The sequence below is a fragment of the Callospermophilus lateralis genome, chromosome 4 (genome assembly GCF_048772815.1).
Source record: "Callospermophilus lateralis isolate mCalLat2 chromosome 4, mCalLat2.hap1, whole genome shotgun sequence".
In the NCBI taxonomy this organism is placed as follows: domain Eukaryota; kingdom Metazoa; phylum Chordata; class Mammalia; order Rodentia; family Sciuridae; genus Callospermophilus; species Callospermophilus lateralis.
The window spans coordinates 110,663,522-110,671,862 of record NC_135308.1 but is presented as its reverse complement, the minus strand read 5'-3'; positions in this window follow the sequence as shown (position 1 = coordinate 110,671,862).

The following is an 8,341-nucleotide window of genomic DNA, read 5'->3' as shown; positions in this document are numbered from 1 at the left end:
AAAATTATTTTCAACCTGGAATCCTACATTGAGCCAAACTATGGTTTAATTGTAAGCTAGACTATTGCAGATATGCAATATGTCTCAAAATATTAATATTCCATGCACTGTTTTTCAGAAAGGTTGGAGAGGATTTATTACATCAAGACAAATTAGCAAACCAAAAAAGAGACATGCAAGTTATCCAAGAATCAGGATCCAAAAGAGATACAAAAGAAATCTCCAAGCCAGGCATGGTGACTCACAGCTGTAATCCCAGCTGCTGGGAAGGCTGAGGCAGGAAGGTATCCAAGTGCACAGCCAGCCTCAGCAACTTAGTGAGGCACAAAGCAATTCAGTGAGACCCTGTCTCTAATAAAATTTTAAAAAGGGCTGGGAACATGACTCATTGGTTAGGCACCCCTGGGTTCAATCCCCCGACTAACCCCCTGCCCCATACAAAAATAAAATAAGAAAGAAAGAAAGAAAAAAGAAAAACAAAGGAAATCCCCAGGGCAATGATGAAAGTAGACATCAAAATGTACTACAGAACTAGATATCAACTCATCAAAATTAGAGCCGAAAGGTTTGGAAGTGCTTTCTTTAAGAAAATAAAATTGATAGGATACCTGTTGCATTTCAACTTATAGAGAAGAAATTTGCCTAATCAGAAGACAGTCCAGAGACATATTGGTGATAGGTAGGTAAAAAACTAAGGAGGGAGAAAAGACAACTATTAACTGTGAAGAAAATAAAAGGTTGGGTTGGAAAAACAACAGAATTATGTTTTCTTTGATGTAGTGGGTATTTCTAATATATATCTTTTTTTAAAGAGAGAGAGGTAGAGAGAGGTAGCGAGAGAGAGAATTTCAATATTCATTTTTTAGTTATCAGTGGGCACAACATCCTTGCTTGTATGTGGTGCTGAGGATCGAACCCGGGCCGCACGCATGCCAGGCGAGCGCGCTACCACTTGAGCCACATCCCCAGCCCTTTTTTTTTTTTTTTTTTTTTTTCAGAGTAGAAATTAGAAGTTTATTAAAGGACAGCAGAAAAGACTTCTCCCAGAGGAAGAAGGGGACCCAAGAGGTGGAATCCCGGGTATTTCTAAAATAACTAAAAATTATGGGAAAATGGAAATGTCTTCTGAAAAGCATACAAGAATCCAAAAAGAAAGTAAATAATTAACAGGTCACAATCTAAATGAAGTCAGGAAACTAGAGGTATTCAAAACAATGCAGTCATATTTAAGAGGGCAGATGATGAACTTTGCTTACCTGTCTGTGTTATAGAGGAAAAGATGAAAGAGCCACTTGACCTGCAAAATCTAAGAGATCCTCCCTGCTGGGAACCTTCCCTCCCCTCTGCATTCTCAAGAAAAATTGCTGTGGTATCCAATGGAGAATGGTGGTATTAATAACCACAGTAGGTCCTTAAAGAAACTTGAAGGGGGGTAGGGTCATAGCTCAGCGGTAGAGTTCTTTTAGCATGTGTGAGGCACTAGGTTCAAGTCTCAGCATTGCATATTTTTTAAATTTTTAAATTCTAATTTGTTATATATGACGGCAGAATGCACAACAATTCATATTATACATATAGAGCACAATTTTTCATATCTCTGGTTGTATACAAAGTATATTCACACCATTCATGCCTTCACACATCTACTTTGGATAATGATGAACACCACATTCCACCATCATTTCTAACCCCATGCCCCCTCCCTTTCCCTCTCACCCCTCTGCCCTATCTAGAGTTCCTCTATTTATCCCATGCTCCCCCTCCCTACCCCACTATGAATCAGCCTCCTTATATCAGAGAAAACATTTGACATTTGTTTTTTGGGGATTGGCTGCCGCAGTCTGGCTGGGCACAAAATCACGAGTCACTCAAGCAGGAACAAACTTTATTTTTTGAAACTGCCGCCAATGCCCCATACGAGCCTCGGAAGATTGCACTCGGCATTCTCCCCCGCGGAACCCCAGAGCAAGTTCCTCCCCCGGAATTCCCTCCTACTGCACCTCCCCAACCAATGGGAACCCTCCAGGAGTCCCGCAGCAGGCCCAGGTGAACAGCAGGAGTCCAATATTCATATGAATGTAAATCTTAACATAATCATATCATCTCAATGGCTTGCTAGTGTCACCTTTCAACCAAAAATGCCATGCATCATATTACTTGGCTGTGGCTCTTAGTGAAAGACCCTCCGACTCCCTGTCCAAGGAAGAACACACGAGACACTGGCTGCAAAAAACATGAGGCAATTTATTAATACACAGGCGCCTGCGGGTGCTCAGCAAAACCTCAGCCAGAGCTTTGGTGAACTGGCACACCGGGCTTTGGGGTACAGGTCTTTTATAGGATAAAGGGGCAGGTTTCGCGCTCGCGGTAAGCAACAGGTTTCTTATTGGTTATTTTGAACCCAGCATATAGATTACCTAAAGGGCAAAGTTGTTCTTCACTTTATGTTATCAGTTCCTATTTGCCTAAGAATGCCCTGGGACCTAGTTTTTTTGTTCTTTTCCAACCATCCTGTTCTTTCACAACTGGCTACCCTTAACTGATTATCAGATAAACATCTCCGTGGGTTTGCGTGGGTCTGCAACATGCCCTGATGGTTTTGCAATTGGGCCTGGGGTTACTGGGCTAGGGTCTTTCATTCCCCCCTTTGTCTGGAAACTTGGGAACCAATCATGGTTCCCTCAGTTGGGGGCCTATTTGGGCTGGCTCTACATCTTGGTAAACAGTAATCCTCAGGGGACAGTCTTTAACTTCCCAGACTTACTTAAAATTGGCCTCCTAGATCCAACCTGACTCGATTTAGCTATCTACACTGCCTATCCACTTTTGGCTTTGTTCCCCCCCTAATTTTAGAAACTTTATTGCTGTGTGGAGAAGGGGCGACGACTCGTTCTGGCTGCTTCAGAGCTGAAAAAGGGGTGTCAAACATGAGGGGGCTTGAAGACGTGGGGGGTGACTTGGGGGACGTGAGTTCCCTTTTAGAAGTCAGTTCCATTTGAGGTCTGGTTGGGGAAAAACAGGTTGTCATCTGGGGATGGGTGTTTCTATGAGAGAAACAAAAACCATGAGTACTGAATAAGTGTTGCAAAAGCTGGAACATGTCACTATACATAAGTTCCCTCATCAGGCTTTAACATCCTCAGTTACCAGGACTGTAAACATAACATTTAACTTTTAGGGTTACAGATGTCCTTCCCCTTAAGACACAGTTTAATAATTTAATGTCATCTGAGCTTGCAAAATCCTTTTACTAGTATGACCTCTGTGTCTAATAGAGAAATTTTTAATTCTGTTACTTAAGGCTGGATAACCATACTAGCAAACACCATTCCTACCTGTGTAGGTTAGAAATAAAGGCCTTGAACTAAAAACTACTCTGGCAGTTCCTTTTGATAGTTATCAGGCATTCCTGTCTGAGAATCTCTTTTGAAGCCTCCAGTTTACTTATTTATGGAAGTTACATTTAACTATTATTTTATTTAAAATGTCCAGGAATAGCTGTGTTTTGGCTTTGACTGTCTTTGCTAAGTGTTTAAGATGAAGCAAGTCAAACTGACTTTTGTTTCTATCTATTGTTAACAGTCAGCTGAGTTTCCTTGGGAGTCCTCAGGAACTTACAGCAGCTTTTCAGATCTGCTAGTGCCATTTGCGCTAGGATGGGTCCAGGCCTTGCTTGACCATGTGGCTTCCCTTGGAAGCATCAGGGATGTCTCCCTTTTCTGATAATCCTCCTCTTCACAACAAATGCACTGATTGGCTTTCTGTCCTCCACTGGTCTCATTAATCTCCCTGTTCAGGAGGTTATGTGGCCTAGAGTTGCAGAGCCCTTAGGAAAATTCCCCTATCCCTTGACTCAGACTGACTCAGAGGGCAAAATCCAAATTTTTAATTTTAAAACTTGATCTTAAACATCTAGCAAATAAGTTAACAGCCTTATATTAAGAGCACTGGGCTTTAATGTCTATCTCTCTATCCTGTAGGTGATAACTCTTTATCTTACATTAACCCAGGTTGTGAGTTCTTAAATCAGTACCTCTTCAAAACATTAACAGGCAATCTTTAAGCCATTTTGAAAACTATAAGATAAAATTATCAAAGAGTAAAAACATATTTAGTTTATATAATAGCTACCTTGAATTTTGGCAGAGTTATACATTATAATCCCCTGTTTGAGATCCTGGTAATCATGACAAAAACTAACCTTTGGACACAACTTTAAATGTACTGAAATCTAGCCTATTTTTTTATAGTTACTTTTACACATAGTGGGATGGGACATAGAGCTTTATCTCAAGTAAGGCGGGGTTCTTCATAAATCTTAAGTACTGCAGTTCTGAGACTGATCTTTGCTTTTTTTTAGACATCATTTTATAAAGTTTACATAAATTGTTGTGAACTTGAGCAAACACAACATAATATCACATCTAAAACATGAATTAAAGAAAGGCTGAAAGCTTCTAACCTTTTGTAGAAAAGTAGCAAAGTACTTTTGTGTTTTACAATAAAACCTTTACACAGATTAAGCCCTCATTAACTTAAAAATACACTTAAGTTGTATCTCAGTGTAAAAAGGTAACATAGAACTGTACGTATCTTATTGATAACAAGCCCAGTTATAGAACACAAATGATTTAATTATATCTCCAACATGTCTTTCTTTTAAGCCTAAAATTACCATACAACTTTAGAACACAGCTTGATATAATGCTCTTTCTAAAGCTTCTACCTAACAGACTTGTATACCTGGAAGATGTGAACACATTAATAGTACCAATTACATTGATGTTTTTATATTAACCAAGTTTAGCTTTTAAAGAGATAACATAGCACAATTCTCTAAAACAATAACACTTGTTTAACCAGCTGTTTAATTTCTTTAAGATTACTTGCTCAAAAACTTACACTTATAAGCAACTTACACAGACCTTCTTTATATCATTTACTTAAACCCTCTTAATTACTTAATCATATAGACTCTTATCCAGAAACACATTTTCCCTCTATGAAATCCATACCTAGAACCTTCTAGTTTCTCTTTTTTATCTGTTAACCTCCTTCTGTTCACATTTTGAAACAATACTTGTAAATTTTGAATTTAATCAGATTATTTTATAGACATAAACATTTTGTTAGGTTTTATTTTTGAACACCTAGAAAAACTTATAAGCTTAATTTTAAAGACATCTTTACTTTCATCTGTTTACCTAATTTAAATTGAACCATTTGAATCACGTGAGTCAAAGATATTTGGATCCATTTTTAAAATTTTTCATGAGCGCTCCTCATCTGCCAATTGTTATATCACTGCATGATATATGAACATACACACATACAGACATACTGACATACAACACGTAACACAAGTGTAACACAACACAATAGTAAAGGCCTTGTTGCTTTCTCGGGTGATATCTCATTGCAATGTTTAAAAACTCCATAGTTGATCAAAAATAGAACTTATCAGAAAAACATTAACTTGTCTGTAGGATCAAAATCATGAGCTCAAAAACAAAAAATACAAAATCTAAGGAAAAAGCAAAAATCCTAGAAAAAATTGACTGGCCAGTAATTAGTAAATGCCATACAATTTACTTTTTGGTTTGGTCTAGTTTGAGTTCAGGTAAAAGATCTGTCTCCTACTGAGTGCTCCAGGCTTCTTTTATTTGCATATCAATTTAAGTCCTGGCTGAGGTCTGGGAAAACTGGGGAAACTGGAATTCTGAGCAGAAACCTCATGCCTAAGGCATTTTAACCATAAGTCATAATTTCCAGGTTTGGATGTTGAAAATTATGATACAAGTTTAAGATGCAATTCTCAAAATTTTATATCTTTATATCTTTTTACACTAGAAAAACTTGCTCACACAAAACTGAAAATAGGATCTTACTTAATAATATAAAGCTACCATCAGAAGAGATCCCTTCAGGATCATTAATCCACTTTCTTTGTTCTGAAGTTTCTAAAGTAGTACTAAGTTACATTAAATCACCTGGAAAAAAAATCTTAAAAAAGAGAACCACACACTACCATGTATATTTAAAATTAAGCTTTAAAAATTTCCAAAACTGTTGCTATTCAATGTTATTTTAATAAGCCAGACCAACATCTCAATCTAACATTTTTTTTTCCTGAATCTTACACACTAAGGGGAACAGATACCAAATCATAATTTACTATCCTTGTCCAAATTAAGGCACTGGTACACCTAGTGAAATCTTTTCAGGCTACCCAGTTCAAAATTGATGAAAAAATAAAAGTGAATGATTAGGAGTTACTTGCCAACTTGGGAGTAGAGTTCTTTTAATTTTCTATCCTAAGTATCTAAGTTCTCTGGCATGAATTATCTGAAATCACAAACTAAACAATTACCTAACCCTAACTTTTAACTGCAAGATTGTGCAATGCTTCAAACTCATTTAGATACCAGATGTTACAATGAAACATCATCTTTTAGACACACATTTAGCCTAGATTATCCCCAAGAAATAATCAGACAACTAGATAAGAAAATATCTCTCCAGGTTTTGAACTTCCATTTAATTATGACTCCTATCAGTGGCACCATAGATTTCCCCATGAGTGGACCAGATGTTTTCACATAGGGGCAACTATAGGTGTAAAATTAAGGGCCTCAGTGTGACTGACTTTACTGCATTCAGGTGGAGTAATTTGCAGTGCAGGGAAAGAATGAGGAAATTCCCCAGAGCGAAGATGGCTCTGGCAGCTGCTGGGAAATCCTCAGTTTCCCCTTTACTTATAGGATTAGCACCTTTGGATAGACCCAATCCCAGGCAATCTGGCATATCTCCTAACTTTCCAGTAGACTCAGTTTTTATCTGCCTTAGGTCTTGAAGGGGGAAGAGGGTATGTACTTTGATCGGCTCAAATTTTTCTCTTGATTCTTTTCCCAGTGAGTCCAAGATTTTTTTTTTTTTTCATGGCAGATATCATAGCTAAGTCTACTTTACACTGTTGGCATAATTTAGGATTTTCCCTTAGAGCAACGAAAATTTGAACATACAGCACCTCACACCATTTCCTTTTTGTAAATAAAGAGAAACATGCTCTCTTTTGTTGCCTTTGCTCTGTAGACTAGCAGATTACCTGAGGAGTTGATTCTAAAAATGCCTCTCTAGCAGCTTAAAGAACACAGCTCATTTTAAACATTGGGGTGGTAAAACAGACTATTAAAAGTCACCTATGCGTCTTAGGGAACCTGGGCAGATTTTGCTAATTATCCCGTGCCTTTCTTAGTCCTGCAACCTGATTTGCTAATATTCTGACCTGCGAAGGAAGGGGAGCATCCAGGAGGAATGGATGCGAGGTTGGGAGTATTACGTAGCCCATACAGAGGCAAATGTGATTGGGGCTTTCCCTCAGTGCCATTCATCTACCGATCACCCTAGATACCCCTTAGGGCTGTCGGGAGGGGGCTCAAGAGAAAGGAACCTTAAGAATTGTCTGAGAGTAGCCCAGACCAGAATTCTGCAGTTGTTCCAAACTCCTTCCTCCACCTCCACGCATCCAAAGCAGATCGGGATTCCAGACACTGTGTATTCACGCCAATTGCTCTCCGGGCCCAGACAGAAAAGTTGGAAGCGGCTTTGGCAGAACCCAACATGCCTGCTCTGTATTGAACAGGTGATTAAGAGCTGCCTAGGCCGAGAAACCTCTCACCCAAGTCTTGAAGAGTGGCGGCTGCACTAATTGCGTTTATGTAGCCGTCGGGTGCCCACCTTACCTCCAGAAAGAAAGAGAGAGAAAGATGCACCTCAAACAGACATGGGGTGCGTGCACTTACCTCGGTGTAGAATCTCGGTCTGGGACAGAATTTATGACTGAAAGTTCGGCTCCCATTCCCAAAGCCAATTAATGCCAATTTAATAATAAGGACAGGGTTTTGAGAAAAGTTAAAGCGAGTTATCAAAGTTTTTAGATCCCCAGCAGGCATTTCTTAACCGCAGTGGGTGCACGCAAGCCAACTACGGGAAGAAAAGAAAACACTGCTTCCCTAATCTCGCTTACAATTTAGGTTAAAATTTAGCTAAAGTTATCTCCACACCTCTAAGGCAGATTGGAATTTGGGACTCTGCATCAGTCCAAAGTAAAACAATGCCACCACACTAAACAGAGACATAAAAAGACACACAGAGACACACAAAGACATAGATTCCCTTTTCAGATTGTCAAAAAAATGAAAGTGGGTGCTGGCCCCAAGCCAACTGGGGCCTTCCCTTCAGACAAATGGATTGGGGGAGCATCCCCCTCAGATTGGGTCTGACAACCCCAGATTGGGAGATTAGTTCTCTTGCCAGGGTTTTGGGCTGGGGACAGACAGGA